The following is an 18,294-nucleotide window of genomic DNA, read 5'->3' on the forward strand; positions in this document are numbered from 1 at the left end:
GTTGGCAATGTCATTGTCTATGCTTGGCCACTAGACATGGCTACTGGCAATCATTTTGCTTTTTTTTCAATACCTGGGGGACTGGTGTGAAGTACTCCAAGAGCTTGGGCCTGCAGTGATTTGGGAACTACTACTCGTGACCCCCATAGTAGGCAGCCTTCATGGAGATTGAGTTCTAAGCTTCTTGTGTTGAAAGGGCTCCACTCTGGCTCAGCTGGAAGGCTCTCTCCTTTCAATACCGAATGACCAACATAACCACCCAGAAGTGGATCGTTCCTTGTGGCTCGTGCCACCACAGCAGGTGCAAGAAGTCGTGGATAGGCCTCCTCCAACATGAAAAATCTCGGCGGGGGCAGGCAGTGTCGTGCTGTCGTTAGGTAGTGGCAGTCTGCTAATAGCATCAGCAGGGCCAAGCTCTCTTCCAGGCTTGTATACAAGTGCGTACTTGTACGCAGATATCTTGAGAGCCCACCTGACTTATATTGGCGATGCTTGCACAGGGACAGGCTTGTTGGCACCTAGCAGCCCGAGAAGTGGCTTGTGGTCAGTGTATGCTTCAAACGGTATGCACCACAAGTACTAGTGGAACTGATCTACACCAAGCACGAGTGCCAGGGCCTCCCTGTTAAGTTGTAATTTCATTCTGCTTTTGACAAGCTCCGTGAGGCAACAGCAATGGGTTGTACTCGGCCATCAGCATCTTTGTGGGCCAGAACTGCACCTATGCCATAAGGTGATGCGTCACAGCTGAGACACAAAGGCGTGTCAGGGCGGAAATGGACGACAACTGGAGCTGAGGTTACCAGGTGCTTGCAGGCTGTGAATGCATCTTGCTGGTCCTGTCCCCACTCCCCTTTCTTTCCATCACAAAGAAGAGAGCGTAGGGGAGGAAGAAGTGCAGAATGATTAGGTAAAAAACGTCGATAAAAATTGACAAGTCCCAAGAAACTCTGAAGTTCTTTGACGTCTTTTGACACAGGGGCATACAGACTGGCTGCTACCTTGTCGACGTTCGGCGAAAGGCCTTCCTTGCTGATGATGTGCCCAAGATTCGCCACTCGTGGCACGAAGAAATGACACTTTTGAGTTTCACTTTGAGACCAGATTCTTGAAGCTTGCGAAGCACAACATGAAGGTTGTTGCAATGCTCAGCATCATTAGCACCTGTGACAAGAATGTCTTCGAAATAGACGGCCACATGTGCCAGTCCTCTCAGCAAGTTCTCCATCTCACGTTGAAATATAGCATGAGCTGATGACACTCCAAAAGTCAAGCGGGTGTTCTGAAACAACCCCATGCGTGTCGAAATTGTGACCTACCCTCTGGAGGCCTCATCAAGAACTACTTGCTGATGCACGTCGCGCAAATCCAATTTGGTGAATTTCTCACCCCCTACAAGGACAGTCCACAGGTCCTCAATCCTTGGAATGAGATATTTGTCAACTGACGCTATTGGGTTGATGGTGACACCAAAATCTCCACAGATTCTGATGCGCCCATCCTTTTTACCTCACGAACAATAGGTGCAGCCCACCTGGATGTTTTCACTGGAACAAAGATGGCATCTCTTCCAATCGTCGTATTTCTGGTGCGACTTTATCTGTCAAGGCATATGGCAGAAGGCGTCGCTCGAAGAACCGAGGTTGAGCATCTGAAGGAACATGTAATGACGTTTTAGCACCTTTGTACGTACCAAGACATTCTTCGAACACTTCTGCGAAGTCTTGGACTAGGTGTTTGATGTCAGAAAGTGTATGTATATTTACTGCAACATTTGAGAGGCCGATGCCCAGCTCGCGCCTCCAGTTGCGTCCTAGCGGAGTAGGTGAATTGTCCCTGGTCAGAAAAATGGGTAGATCCGCCTCCTTGCCATGAAACTTTACAAGGATATCAGCCTTGCCTTCGACTTTTTTTAGTTCTCCGGAATAGCTTCGCAGAAGCACTTGCGACGGCTGCACATTAACCGAAGGCAGAAGCTGTAGGAGTCGCGACTTGGCAATGACGGAGACGCTTGCCCCCCATGTCCACTTCCATGCGGAATGGTTTGCCGCAAACGTCAACGGTGACGGTGAAAGGCGGAGGCGGTTCGGCGTAGTTAATATGTCACATGTCGCAGACTTCTGAAGGCGAAATCGCAGCGGCATATTCATCTTTTATAGTGTGCACGCGAAGGTGGTTTCTTGACGTCGGCGAACTTCGTGCAGCGGACGAACGCTGCTTGTGAGGACTACTGCTTCGGGCTTGGCTGTCCTTTCTTTTCGTGTTGCAAACTTTCGCCAGATGACCCTATTTGTGGCTGTAATCGCAGACGGTCTTCGCATGCTTGCATTCGATTGCAAGGTGTCCACCTCCGCAGCGAAAACAGGTGACGGCCTCGTAGCCTGACGAGACGCGGTGAGTCGAAAAGGTGCCATTAGGGTTAGCTTGTGCAATCCCCCCGGCATCCCTTTTTGCTGCTTCCATTGCTAGGGCTGTCTGCACGGTATCCTGGAAAGTGAGGTCCGCTTTTTCTAGCAATCTTGTTTGAATGTCTGCGTTGGTCTCACCACATACAATACGGTCGCGTTTCATGTCTTCTAGCTCGGCACGCAAGTTGCCATGCTCAGAGAGTGCTGCAATGAACTCGTTGATAGATTCGCCTTCCGCGCGAACTCGGGAGTCGAAACGGAAACGCTTCGCGACTGCAGACGGCTTCGAGCAGTAGTAGTTTCCAAGAACCGAAAGAATTTGTTGAAGGGTTTTGTCACTAGGCTTGTCGGGTTTCAACAAATTGCGAAGTAACGCATACGTTTTGTGTCCGCAATAGCTGATAAATACGGACGTTTGCTTGTCTTCGGTGATATCGTTCACCGCGAAAAATGCTTCGAGTTGGTCCACATAGCAGGGCCAGTCATTACCTCCGCCCTCGAATGGCTCGAGACTACAGAAATTCGGCATGTGTAACTGGTTGTCGAGCCGTGCGGGAACGCAGACTCACTTGAAACGCAGCAGGCGCGGCATACCTGGTGCCCGTGGACGTAGTGGACGCGTCGCAGCAGAAGCGTTCGAAGTAGGGTTAGCGTCCGGGTAGCGTCTCAGCCGTTCTAATTCCGAGGAATAGGTCGCAAGCTGTAGCGAGGCTTTCCGTAGTAGCGCCTGAAGTCCGCAGTGTAAGTCGTTGTAGTAGTATACAAGAAGGGGTTCTTCAAAAGCAGCATGGGCAGCAAGTTGGACTCGTCGCGGTAGCAGTAGTAGCGGTCAAACAGGGATGCGTCTCAGTAGCGGCGATGTCCCCGGCATCCATCCCAGAAGTAGAATCCGAAGTAACAGTATCGTAGCAGCAGTAAGGCTCGGAAGTAGTGCGCGCAGCAGTAGAAGTCCTTTTCACCTCGTCACCAGTTGATACAATTGCGTATGGCTCAGTGGATGTGAACCATGTAGGTGCGCGAAACGCAGCCAGGGGGCGCTGCAGCTTAGCAACTCTTCACATTGTGTCAGTTGCCTGTTTTCAAGCGAACGCATTCCGAGCTCAGACATAAGTGTCAGAGATGCTATGCTGACGCTAATGGCGTATACTGCGTCAGTAGGCCTGAACTAGACGGATATGGAGAAGCTCGCGAGTGTTATAAGCCTCTTTCTTGGCATGCCCGTCCTTCCTACTTCGAGCTACCGGCTTAGAAAAGCGTGGAGGCAGTGGATGGGCGGCTTTGTCAAACGACACTACTTTTGTGAGGCATGCGAAACTGTGATGCCGAATACTCATCAAAAGGATTTTTTATGCCTGCACTGCAACACCGCCTACTCGGGGCAATATTTTTTGTTACATTGAACCTCAAGAAGCAAATTGAAATCATGCTTATTGACAAGTCTGTGTCAAAGGGCTTAATGGAATCCTTGAAGAAAAGGGAACTTCAAGCGGATGATGGCTCTGGGAAAGACATCTGTGATGGGCGGCTTTCCAAAGAACAGATGAAAAACTCTTCAGGGTGTGACGTATCCCTCACGTGGATAGTGCGAACGTTTTCACATACAACAAAGTTTCAATATGGCCAATTCAGTGTGCGGTGAATGAACTGCCATTATCATTGCGGTGGAGTAATGTCCTATTATGTGTACTGTATATTGGAAAGGACCACCCAAGAATTAGTCCATTCCTTGGAACTTTTGTTAAAAGCCTTAAAGAACTGAACTTTGTCAAGTGAAAGTGTCACGAACAAGGGCTTTCCTCGAAGGTGCACATCACGTGTTGATGTGTTGATGTCCCAGCACGTGCAGCAGTGCTCAATACGAAGCAATACTACGCCTACTTTGGGGGCAGCTTCTGCCTTCAGAAATGTGTCCATATCCGTGGTAAATACTTTCAATTACAAGCTAGTTTATGGCCGTTTAGGCACTTATTTATTCCCATATACGTGTATATATAACAAAGCTTGAGTTAAATTAGTCAAAATTGCAAAGGCACTTCATTACATACTTTATTATGTAACATCTTTTAAATGTCATCTATGATATCACTTATGGCAGTGGCATTTTACTACGTAGTGGACAATGCAAATCATACAAGGAAACTGGAGGGGCATTTTTTTTAGTTATTCAAGCCACCTACATGCTAAATAAAACAGCCTTTTCAGATATGTGTTTTGTCAACCCACCCAGAACTATTTCAAGAAGCGTAAAAGTTAGAGTGTGATGTGATTTATGTTCGCAGGGCCTCTGACATACCCAGTGCCAGAGGGAGAAAACCACCCAAATCTTAGGACCAACACAAGTGTCACGGGAGACATGCGGAGATCTCTGCAGTCGGTAAATCGATCCCATGGCATAAAGGGAGCTTCATCACTTGCTTACATACCCAACTTTGACTTAGGTTGGATTGTTCGTCCAGATTACATGCATTGTGAGCTAGAACGAGTTGCAAGGCAGCTGGCTGACATATGGTTGGGGTCAGCAGATTCACCATCATATATTGGAAAGCCAGCTCAATTCAAGATAGTGGACCAACGACTGCTCAGTATTCAGCCACCACAGTGATTCAGCCGACTCCCACGCACTATGCAGGAAAGAACGATGTGGAAGGCTAGCGAATGGAAATGGTGGGTTTTGTTTTATGGTGCTCCATGTCCCGACGGCATCCTGCCATCAAACTACCACAACTATTCCTATTTGCTGGTGTCAGCCGTACACATTCTACTGAAATTCAGCATTAGCAGAGAAGACATTAATGATGCAATAGGAAAGCTTTCTACTTTTGTCTTCAAAATGCAGATGCTCTATGGCGAGACATCAATGACTTTCAATGTGCATCAACTTTTGCACCTGCCGAAGAGTGGGCTGGAACTTGGTCCTTTCTAGGCTCACTCTACTTTTGTTTTTGAGACGGGAAATGGAGCACTGTTGAAATTAATAAGCAGTGCAAATGGTGTGCCAGTGCAAGGTATGGAACAGTTTGTCATGCAGCTACAGCGTGCACTGCTCAAGAATACTCCTAATTTGCAGCCTGAAGTGAAACAAATTTGTGTTCAGTTAACAGGTCCAGTAGCTTGCAAAGGTAATGAAACAAAGACTTTGGGAAGAAGGGTGGTGTGCGGCATTGTGGACAATGAACAAAACAATGCATTTCTTGCGGAGCTTGGCTACATACTACATAAGGTTACCAGCTTCCAGCGCGATTTAGTTCCAGGCCACCTGCTTCACACGAGTGCATACCACCGTGCGAAAAAAACCAGGAACTGTACCTTCAAATGTACAGTGGGTCAATTCTATACTTTGCACAGTGTGTATGAACTTTGTCATAGCTCTTGCATGGTAATGTGCACACAGTTGGCCTGTGAAAGTTATCATAACATTGCACACATCAACTCCTGAATGCCAAGGAGAGAAAAATTGTTAATGTCTCATGACAGAGTAGGTACCATTGCTGTTGTAATGTCTCTGGGCAGTTCCCGCTACTTTGTTGATCTACCCAATTTGCTTGAGAGAGACTAGAACAAGTGGTAGTCCATTTAATAAGAGGCAAGTCAACAGCGGTTAACATTGAAAAATTAGTTTACCATGTAGTTTGTTGTTCTTTTTTGTTATTCGGGAGGGTGAAATGCTCCCCTAGAATACCTTGGCTTTCTTTCTTCGATGTCAACCACTGCTGAATTGCCTTGACTTTACCTGTGCCATCGCACCCTCCTTTAGTACCATCTTACTCTTACATAGAGCCCAATTTACTTGATCGTTATTTCCTTTTTAGACTGCACTATTTCCAGATATGTTCAACATGTTTCACTGCGTAAAAAACCCTTCTAAGATGTCATTAAGATGTCATTAACTCGCGTTTGTTCGCTCACCCAATCTGCTCTTTTCTTATGCCTTAAAGTTACACCCATCATTCTTCTGTCAATAGCTCGTTGCGTCGTCCTCAATTTAAGTAGAACCCCTTCCGTAAGACTCCAGGTTTCTGCCCCGTACGCGAGTACTGGTAAGAGAGAGCTGTTATACACTTTTCGCTTGAGGGACGATGACAACCTGCTGTTCATGATCCAAGAAAGCCTGCCAAGGGCACCCCAGCCGATTCTTATTCTCCTGATAATTTCAGTCCCCCTGATGCTTTACTACGAATGGCAGAAAAGTGGTGAAATAAAAGCTATGCAGTACACTTTCTATGCCCTTCCTTTCTTCCTCACAGAAACGCAACCAATAAGGAAGTGGGGTCCAAACACTACAATCTCTGCCCACTTCATCTGGGTCACACCCATCTGACCGACCACTTGCATATAGTATTCGAAGTCCATTTTGAAAATAGGTCTGCATTTCTCGTCAGACTCGATGAAAAATCTTGAGACAGGAGGTCTTTTCCCGTGGCCTCCCTCAGCGAATAGGGGCCCTGCACTTCCACAGCACCCCACGGGAAGGGGTCACAGGGGTCAAAGAAAATCGCATCCGGTGACGCGCCCAGCCATGGCTTTGTGGGATTGACAAAAATTCGACAGTTAACCATATCAACAAGAGGGCCTGCAGCAATCATAGTGTCTTTGTATCGCAGGATTGCATCATTTTCATTTACAATTCTATACCTGAAAAACAAAATTTTACGTCAGGAACCCTACGTATTCCTCAGATGTGTGTGAGTGTGAGAAACAAATAAACATACCTGACAGCTGTAACACGAGAGAGGTCCTTCATAGCAGTTAGGTTAGCCAGCCCTTTCTCTGCCCAATTTTTGCGGCTCATCATGACGCCAAAGTTGGAAGCCGTTAGCCAATGGCTGTATGACTGAAACCATGTCGTACTCTATCTTTGTTTTCTGGAGGCCCTCTCCGGTCACTGGGCTTCAGAAGGCGTAACAAGTGTCCCATAAATTGCATAAAAACAATCTCTCAAAACAACACTCCATTATGTGGTACTTGTCTTAAACAGTTTTGGCTTATAATAGACATAGATGTCCTTACTGCAATAAACTAAACATACAGTTGACGAGAAGAAATGCCTTAAGCACTGCCGCAATAGCTCTATCCACTGCATAAAGGACCTGCCAAGCTGTCAGGCCACTGAAGCACACAAAAGGTTGAGGTGTCTCGCACAGCTGTGGTTGCCTGCTTCTCAAGTCATCTGACATGTGCACAGAAAACCCACGTGGCACAAGCGAATGTTAGTAGCTTAGAAGAGAGCCTTTTGTCCGCTCGCCATTTGTGGCTTCAACTGCTTCACTGAAATTGGCAGCTTGAAGCACACGCTCAAATTGTTCCATACCATTCAATGTATTCAAGGCATCACCGAGTTGTTTTATGTAATTTTCTTGCTCCTGCCTGTAGCGGTTCATGTGCAGTCTGGCCGTTGTATACCTTCTAGGTGCGAGGAACAGCTTGCCCGCCTTCTGCAACTTTCCGCCAGCCAAATTTTTGGACGCTGGTCCGTCGTGGTGAATTTGTTCTCGGCACTCGCCACTGCTGAGGCAACTCAGTGGATTACACACGACCTGGTGCCTCACAGAGTCTTTTTTCCTGAAGCAGCACCACAATCCTTAGCACTGCTTGCAAATAATTGTACGCATACTTGCCAGCATGACATTCACATCGACCACCAAGTACGTCGCCTTGCAGTGATAAGGCGGCTAAAACGGCGTAAGGTGGCTTCGTCTTCTTCTGACTCCTGTAGCAGCTGGCCCTCACAAATGCCACATTGTCACAAGAATAAAGGTAAAAGTACTGGAATCAGCATTTCTTGCATGACTACTCCAGCCTGACCCCAAACAATTTTTAGGGCAGAGAACAGCGAAACAGGATGAAAACGAAGAGACAGCACTGCATTACGTAGTGCTGTCCCTTTGTCCCCGTCTCATGAGATTGTTTTATCCCCTACAATGTAATACCTGCAAGCCTGAAACTGTAGCGTTGTCTTACATTATACGAAAGGACTGCCTGTGCGTTGCTGCTCGCCTGACGTAGTAGAAGCACTCTCGCTGCGAGGAAGTTTTAAAGCCTACACAGGTAAGGATATGCCGCGAAGCCGCAAAACACCCGCACAGCGACAGCAGACTCTGTAGTTACAGTAATGCCGCGAAGCCACGGCGTGCGGTGCAGGAAAAGCGAGTCCTACGCGAAACTTTGAAACAAGCTAGACCTTGTACCGCAACAGCAAAGTGAGGCCAAAACTGCGGTTACCTGGTTATTCATCTTACTGATAGGCGCAACAATGCAACACAGGCCTTAAACCAGACAACACGCACATGAGGCGCGCACGACACATCGACACACGAATGTTGCCTGTGTTCTTTCCTGCGCGTGACTTTATATGGCTCTTTTCAAGCAGCGTGTGGTTAGTTTACGAGAAAGACCTACACAACAACCCGCCAGCGCAAAGCAAAGCAAACACCGCACAGCGGGTGCCGGCGCAGAGTGTTCCTCCGTCACTACATGTGCGCTCAACTTGTTCAATATTAAAATCAGTGAACATGCCCAAACGAACTCCAGCTACTTACGCTGCGTAGGAATGATTCGGAGACACAGATGACGCGATGACGTAGCTCTCGGTGACGAGCGTGTCTTTCAATGACATTTCGTGGTCGCGGTCAATTGCGACACATATGATTCAATGTGCGCCTTCCGAAGCGGCGGCAACTTGGTCAAGTCGCTCTCCCATGAACGCACCGGTACACGATGCGACTCATTTCGATGCAGTCTCGTCCAAACAGTGTCTCTATACACCAGAACACCGTGAATTCAAAGGGCGCCGCCATATTGATGAGCGCCGGTCGCGCCATCTATCCCAAGCGCCGCGAAGTAGCAGGCCTGGGCTGCCACGCCGGGAGATGCGACCCGGCGCGAAAGCGAAACTTGGGCTTTTTAGCTGGGCGGAAGGCGTGTTTCACGTTTTTTTTAACCTGTCATTTTCGCTGTCTGGATTCAATCAAACTTCAAGACCTCGTGCAAGTCCACAATGGACACACTGAGTGCTGTGCAGACTGCAGAAGCGAATACATCGGGTAGGTACGCTATTACGTTTGTACAAACCGCGCGCTATATGCTAGAACACCTGTGAGCTTTTTGGCACGTAACCTGTGAAGGAATTTACAGAACTGTGTTGGTGCCATATATTATTAAAGCACGCAGAACACTGTCATCTGTACTTTCAGTTTGGTCTTGTTTGTAATAATCTCTACTGGGTTGGCCGCGCTTGGCAACCAACTGGCGAGGTCGTTTGACTGCCTGGTTAGCAGACGCCTGCCCTTCACCACCTGCACACTGAAAACTAAATAGATTTTATAGTAAGAAGGGCTGTTGTTCTTTCCCATGCCATCACTTTTGCGCAGACATAAAGTCCTCTCAAAATGAAATAGAAAATACACCAGGCCAATTGTATCGTGCAACCACTTAAGAGTACAACATTCAGAACAAAAGCCTACAGCACTCGAACAAGCAGCATATGATGTTAAACCTGCACTCATCGGAAAATGAGGTACTACAGTAGTTATAATGTTCAACTACATGTGCAGTCAAAGCCCGTATAACAGGGCGAGCATGACAGATGCAGGTGTTGTACAGTTGCACAAACCACGACAGGACACGTAAAATTACCATCCCTACTTAAAGCTGCATCATCAGGACCCCTTTGGTACAACACAACAACCGCACCTGCATTACAAGAAATTAGCCCCACCAACTGCAGCTACCTGGTACCAGACCTGTTTCGCTTGTGCGAGGCCATCGAATTGTTGGCGCTCCCTTAGAAAAGAAAACAGTAAAAAAAGAAAACTAGTGAGAACGATCAAAATTTTGTTACAAAATACAAGAATAATTAAGAACCTTATTTTCCTCGCCATATCAACAGAAATATTTTGCGCTTTGCCCCGCATTACAGCCCGCACGCAGTTTAGAGCTCAGGAGGCCCAAATGAATTCGTTACGAATGACACCCGCAACACCAGCTCGTAAAGGTAGGTGCGCTGCAAGAACACCTTCGGCGACGAGTAGTCGTCGTTTACGTTTTTGTGGACGCATGCTACGTGACGAGCAGACTTCGGTTTACTTTCATTAGCAATAACGCTCACCAGCAAGGCCTACAACTTGTCGTTCACGCTTAATGGTCATTTCGTGCACCAGCTACAAGTATCGCTAACCGCAAACTCAACTGTTCCGCTTAACCGTCGGGAGCTCTGCCTGAATGAAAGCACGAAAAGGCTTGCCTTTTTGTTATAGCCAAGGCGAAGCACCGGCGCGGGATTCTGCTCTGTAGGCTTGTTGCCCAGAAAGTGATCGGAGCAAAGCTGCGTATTACGTTTGTAGGGCGCAAAGTTGAACGTAGCACCAAAATATACACAGATCGAATACTCACTCGTGCATTTTCACTGGGTTGGTAGTTCTTCCTATTCGCTGCAGCTATCCACCGGTGGCGCAGCTTGGCATTCTTTGTTGCGGATGGAAATCGGCGCAGGCTGAAAACACCGCACCGGCACAATTCCCTACGTGTGTTGTGCTCTTCGCAAACAGCGCTAAGCAACCTGCTCCGTTTCCGCTGGTTGTTTTGGCATCCAAACACGACGCAATGGTGCCCAGATGACTTCTTCTACTTTGGATCCGTGTGAACGGGCACATTTCCGCACTTTGGAGCCCTAGAGCTGGCGCTTGCCATGTCTACTGGTCGCCGGCGAACACACTTTGGCAGCCCAGTACAAAATAGTGCCGGTCGACCGGGCAACCCGCGTGCGAGAGTATGCGTCCGGTTAGTCTGGGTGCGAGACTAGCGTGTTCTGGTCTATACCAAAGTATCTGAGCACTTTAACAGCGAGTCGGAGCTTAGCAAGCACTGTGTGCCCACACGCAACAGAAAGGCGGCCGGGCGGCCGAGACGGCTTCCCTTAAGATGGCGAATGTCTTCCCAGAGTACTTTTCGAATCAAAACTGAAGCCGGAACTTACCGGCAGGTGGCGTATTTTTCCGAGGGGAAATCAACAAAGAAGTCCTCAGCAACGTTTCCCGCAGCAGCGAACACGTCCTCCTAGCGATTGACATCGAAGCGGCTTTCGACTACGTCAGCCACCAAGGCATAGTAGAAGGCCTGGCCAACACCAACTGCGGCAAGCGTACGTACAAGTATGTTCAAAGCGTCCTGAGCCACCGCATCGCGAAGCTGAAGATGGGAAAGATTCAGACTCCAGTGTACCACCCTCCGAACAAGGGCACACCACAAGGTGCTGTGATCACGCCCACGCTGTTCAACGTCGCCATGATCGGCCTCGCAAGCAAACTGCAGGATGTAGCAGGTCTTCGGCCAGCAATCTACGCAAAGGACATAACATTCTGGAACACAACAGGGTCCCTCGTTGAAAAAGAACGGGCTGTGAACTGTAGCAAATCTCATTCAAGAATACGTCAGTCAATAGGGACTACAATGCTCCCCCGAGAAATCTGAGCTCCTATGAGTCTGGCGAAGCCGGGGAACCCACACAGTGTCCACAGACCCAACAAGAAAACTCGATGTACGCCTCAACGGGGGCTTCATACCAGGGAATCCATTGCTCAAGGTGCAGGGCATGTGGCTGCACTCCAACGAGCGGGCGACACACACCCTTGCACTCCTCAAAACCAGTGTCAAGGCTATATCATGCATGAACTCCCGCGTAACAACCAAGAACAGAGGCATGAAGGAAAGTGACACCCTCCGACTGGTCAGAAGCCTGGTTGTGTGCAGAATAACATACAGCCTGTCCTACTATCACCTTACACAGTCCGAGATGAAGCAGGCCGAGACACTTTTGAGGATGGCGTGCAAGACCGCTCTCCGCCTGCCGATGAGTACATCGACTGAGAAATTATTGGCGGTAGGGTTGCACAGCACCCTCAGCGAACTGACAGAAGCCCTTTACATGTCGCAGCAACAGAGACTTACGTGGACTCGCACGGGCAGGCAAGTCCGACAAATCTTGGGGTTCGCAGTTATAACAGCACGAACCCAAGAAACCTGATTGATACCTCGTCACGTCCAGGACAGGTTTCACGTTGCCCTGATACCACGCAACATGGACCCAAACCTACACTCCGGCAGGAGGAGAGGCAGGGCCCAGTATATGGAGAAAGCATTCAGGTTCAATACCACGGCCCGTTTTACGGACGCCTCCATGTATGGGACGAACAACAAGGTCGCAGTGATAGTGGTATGCGACCACCAAGGCCACGTTACCTCCGCTGCATCGACCCGCCCCTGCTACATTACGGAAGCCAAAGAGCTGGCCATCGCGTTAGCCATCCGTGAAGGCCAACACGCACACCAACCACTGATGATCCTCCAGGATTTCCAGCATGTCTGCCGGAACTTCCTACAGGGGAGTATTGGAAGACCTGCTGCCCAAGTGGTAGCCCAAATACTCAATTAGGATCCTGACGACTTCACCATCCAAACCGTCTTCTGGATACTGGGCCACGCTGGCGTCACGGGCAGCCTGCAGGCCGATAGAGCAGCTCGAGGATTCGTACATAACCGAGCACTCATCACGCCGGCTGCAGAAGACGCGGACCCCGTCAACCTCGAGTATTCAGCCATCGTGAACCACCACTGAGGGTGTCGCTTGCGATATCCACCATACCATCGAAATCTAAAAACAGAGGTTGCCGCTGCCTGGCGTAGGCTCCAGACAGGCACTCACACGAACCTACACTTATTACATCGCATACACCCCACAGACTACAAGGACGAATGCCTGTGGTGTGGGGCCACACAAAACCTATACCACATCACGCGGAAGTGCACACTACACAACATAGAACACCCCTACATGAACACCAAGAGGGAGCAATAGGAGGCACTGCCGTCCAGCTCGGCCCTTGACGACCAGCTCAAGCTGATGCAGAGAGCCGAGAAGATGGCAAAAGCCAGCGGAGCCCTGACAAGGGGCCCCGATCATTGGTGGTTTTTCTGATTATTCTTTTAATAAACTTTATCTGCCTATCTGGACAATGGTACACAACATGATATGAGCCCCAATGTGCTCACTAAAAAATAATCTCGTATGTCACGCTACTGCTAAAATGGCAGATTTACTGAGTGATCATGTATGCGATTTTCCGAGTTACAGAACTTCCATGCCATCTGTAAGCACAGCGTTAGTGTTTAGCAAATACCCCTTCTTCCCATCACAATGTGGAATTCTTTCCTGGTTCTCACATAATGTTTAGTATAGTGTAACGTAAGTAAAATCAAACGTGAAACACAAATCATAGGCACAAGTACTGGCTTTCAGTACATGACACAAAGTTGATATTGTGGAAGCTAGAAACAGAATATATCATTATCATAACCGCTCCCTTGCATGCCTTTATACGAAGTGTAGGAATGGTACGCATTCATTAGTCGTTATATTATTATATTTTAAAGCTACTTGTTTTCTGAAGCTTCCTATTAGGAAACCACGTGGAGGCAGCACACTAGGATAAAAGAAACAAGCATAATATACGCGCAGTTCTTTTTCCGCCAGTACTTCGCTATTTCCCATGGAACTTCTACTTGGGCCAAGGAAAACATGCAGTAATAATCAATTTCCGTACTTGTTGGATAGTTGAATTGTAGGCAAGTTAAGCAAGGAATCGGAATTGTAATTTGCGACACCCTGGCAATATATATATATATATATATATATATATATATATATATATATATATATATATATATTATCAGCCTGGTTACGCCCCCTGCAGGGCAAAGGCCTCTCCCGTACTTCTCCAACTACCCCGGTCATGTACTAATTGCGTCCATGTTGTCCCTGCACTGCAAACCTCTTATTCTCATCCGCCCACCTAACTTTCTACCACCCCCTGCTACGCTTCCCTTCCCTTGGAATCCAGCCCGTAACCCTTAATGAACATCAGTTATCTTCCATCCTCATTACATGTCCGGCCCATGCCCATTTCTTTTTCTTGATTTCAACTACGATCTCATTTACCCGCGTTTGTTCCCTCACCCAATCTGCTCTTTTCTTATTCCTTAAAGTTACACCCATCATTCTTCTTTCCATAGCTCGTTGCGTCGTCCTCAATTTCAGCAGAACCCTTTTCGTAAGCCTTCAAGTTTCTGCCCCGTAGGTGAGTACTGGTAAGACACAGCTATTATACACTTTTCTCTTGAGGGATAGTGGCAACCTGCTGTTCATGCTTTGAGAATGCCTGCCAAACGCCCCCCCCCCCAACCCATTCTTATTCTTCTGGTTATTTCAGTCTCATGATCCGCATCCGTGGTTAGTACCTGCCGTAAGTAGATGTATTCCCTTACCACTTCCACTGCCTCACTACCTATTCGTAAACTGCTGTTCTCTTCCAAGACTGTTAAACATTACTTTAGTTTTCTGCAGATTAATTTTCATACCCACCCTTCTGCTTTGCCTCTCCACGTCAGTGAGAGCATTGCAATTGGTCTCCTGAGTTACTAAGCAAGGCAATATCATCAGCGAATCTCAATTTGCTAAGGTATTATCCATCGAATTTTATCCCCAATTCTTCCCACTCCAGGTCTCTGAATACCTCCTGTAAACATGCTGTGAATAGCATTGGAGAGATCGTATCTCCCTGTCTGACGCCTTTCTTTATTGGGATTTTGTTGCTTTCTTTATGGAGTACTATGGTGGCTGTGGAGCTGCTATATATATCTTCCAGTATTTTTACATATGGCTCATCTACACCCTGATTCCGTAATGCCTCCAATACTGCTGAGGTTTCCACTGAATTAAACGCTTTTTCGTAATCAGTGCAGGCTATATATAAGCGTTGGTTATGTTGTGCACATTTCTCTGTCACCTGATTGATAGTGTGAATATGGTCTATTGTTGCGCAGCCTTTACGGAATCCTGCCTGGTTGTTTGGTTGACAGAAGTCTAAGGTGTTCCTGATTCTATTTGCAATTACGTTAGTAAATACTTTGTAGGCAACGGACAGTAAGCTGATCGGTCTATAATTTTTCAAGTCTTTATTATCGATTCCCCTTTCTTATGAATTAGGATTATGTTAGCGTTCTTCCAAGATTCCGGTACGTTCGAGGTCATGAGGCATTGTGTGTATAGGGTGGCCAGTCTTTCTAGGACAATGTTCCAACCATCCTTCAACAAATCTGCTGTTACCTGATCCTCCCCAGCTGCCTTCCCCGTTTGCATAGCTCCCAAGGCGTTTTTTACTTCTTCCGGCGTTACTTGTGGGATTTCAAGTTCCAGACTATTCTCTCTCACATTATCGTCGTGGGTGTTACTGGTACTGTATGAATCTCTATAGAACTCCTCAGCCACTTGAACTATCTCATCCATATTAGAAACGATTTTGCTGGCTTTGTTTCTTAACGCATACATCTGATTCTTGCCTATTCCTAGTTTCTTCACTGCTTTTAGGCTTCCTCTGTTCCTGAGAGCCTGTTTGATTCTATCCATATTATAGTTCCTCATGTCAGCTGTCTTACGCTTGTTGATATTTTAGCTGTAGAGTTAGAGGCTTTTATGCATTGGAGTTTCTTGATCAGATCTTTCATCTCCTGCGATAGCTTACTGGTCTCCTGTCTAATGGAGTTACCACCGACTTCTATTGCGCACTCCTTAATGATGCCCATAAGGTTGCCGTTCATTGCTTCAACACTAAGGTCCTCTTCCTGAGTTAAAGTCGAATACCTGTTCTTTAGCTTGATCCCGATTTCCTCTAGTTTACCTCTTACCTCTAACTCATTTATTGGCTTCTTATATACCAGTTTCTTCCGTTCACTCCTCAAGTCTAGGCTAATTCTTATTCTTACCATCCTATGGTCACTGCAGCGCACCTTGCCGAGCACGTCTACATCTTGTATGATGCCAGGGTTCGCGCAGAGAATGAAGTCGATTTCATTTCTAGTCTCACCATTCGTGCTCCTCCACGTCCACTTTCGGCTAACCCGCTTGCGGAAAAATGTATTCATTATCCGCATATTATTTTGTTCTGCAAACTCTTCTAATAATCCTCCCCTGCTATTCCTTGAGCTTATGCCATATTCCCAGCCTGCTTCTTGCCTACCCTGGCATTGAAGTCGCCCATCAGTATAGTTTATTTTGTTTTGACTTTACCCATCGCCGATTCCACGTCTTCATAAAAGCTTTCGACTTCCTGGTCATCATGACTGGATGTAGGGGCGTCGACCTGTACTACCTTCAATTTGTACCTCTTATTAAATTTCACAACAAGACCTGCCACCCTCTCGTTAATGCTATAGAATTCCTGTATGTTACCAGCTATATCCTTATTAATCAGGAATCCGACTCCTAGTTCTCGTCTCTCCGCTAAGCCCCGGTAGCACAGTATGTGCCCGCTTTTTAGCACTGTAATTGCTTGTTTTGTCCTCCTAACCTCACTGAGCCCTATTATATCCCATTTACTACGCTCTAATTCCTCCAATAACACTGCTAGACTCGCTTCACTAGATAACGTTCTAACGTTAAACGCTCCCAGGTTCAAACTGCAATGGTGGCCTGTCCGGAACCAGGTATTCTTAGCACACTCTGCTGCGTCACAGATCTGACCGCCGCCGCGGTCAGCTGCTTCGCGGCTGCTGGGGACTGAGGGCCGGGGTTTGATTGTTGTATTCATATAGGAGGTTTTGGCCAAGTACTGCACCAGTGTAGCCAATCCTGCTCTGGTGAGAGAGTACGTTACCGGTTCTGGTCACCGGGATCAGGCCGCACTCCAGGCCTGTTTGTGCAATTTTCTCAACACACGGTTTTTTTTCCGGTGGAGAATCGCGCGGCACCGGCGTTCGAACCACGGTCCTTTTTCACTCAAGGCAGATACTCTACCACCCGCGCAGGAGTTGTACGCCTCATTTACCTTCCAGTGGGGGCTTATTTGGTCCGTCAAGGTGGACCAATCTGAGCTCGGTTATACCGCGCGGATGGCACTCAACTAGAGAACCTGGTTTCAGTACCTGCATATTTGTGGTCATACATAATAGAGAAGATTTTTTTCCATTTTTTAAAAAGGGGGATAATAAAAAGGGAGGGAAAGGAAGAAGAGGAGGAAAAAAAAGAGAGAGAACAGGCGTTTTGAACTCGTGACCCTTGTATGTTGCCTGGAGAGATAGCTCCGTAGGTTGGCCCGTCAGGCTCGAGGTTACTATGAAGCGCCATAGCTCCTGTCCAGAGCCTCCTACTTACGTGGAAAGGAACTGATGTCCGCGATTCCGAGTGGTTCGAAGGCATACTTTCTTGGAAAAATTGCCGCTCGTGGAGAAGAGCGAACTCGAGCGGCTTTAGAGACTAGGAAAAGCTTGATCCCGTGCTAGGCGAGCGCGGCACTCTTAGCTTGGGAAGGTAGCCCTACTAACTATCTCAAGGACTGCGGCTCACGAGGGCGAAATACCTTCGTGTAATTATAATAACACTAAGAGGACTACTTTCGAAAAAGAGAACGTCCCGGAGAGCTGTACTACGAGTGCTATGACTGATAATTTTCGCTCTCTCTCTCTCTCTCTCTCTCTCTCTATATATATATATATATATATATATATATATATATATATAAATGTAGAGAGAGAGAGAGAGAGAAAATTATCAGGTATAGCACTCGTAGTACAGCTCATATATATATATATATATATATATATATATATATATATATATATATATATATATATATATATATATATATATATATATATATATATATATTCATCTTTGTGGGATCGAATGCCAGCGCTGTTGCTTTGTCTCTGCGTGTAGTAGTTAAGCGAGCGAATTTAAGGGAGGAGAAGAAGGAAGGAAAGGAAAGTTTCTGAAGCATAATCCGCCTTTTGCGATGCATTGTGGCGCCACTGTGCGGTGGCCACGAGAAACGATTTGGCA

This window comes from Dermacentor albipictus, chromosome 4 (genome assembly GCF_038994185.2).
Source record: "Dermacentor albipictus isolate Rhodes 1998 colony chromosome 4, USDA_Dalb.pri_finalv2, whole genome shotgun sequence".
Classification (NCBI taxonomy): domain Eukaryota; kingdom Metazoa; phylum Arthropoda; class Arachnida; order Ixodida; family Ixodidae; genus Dermacentor; species Dermacentor albipictus.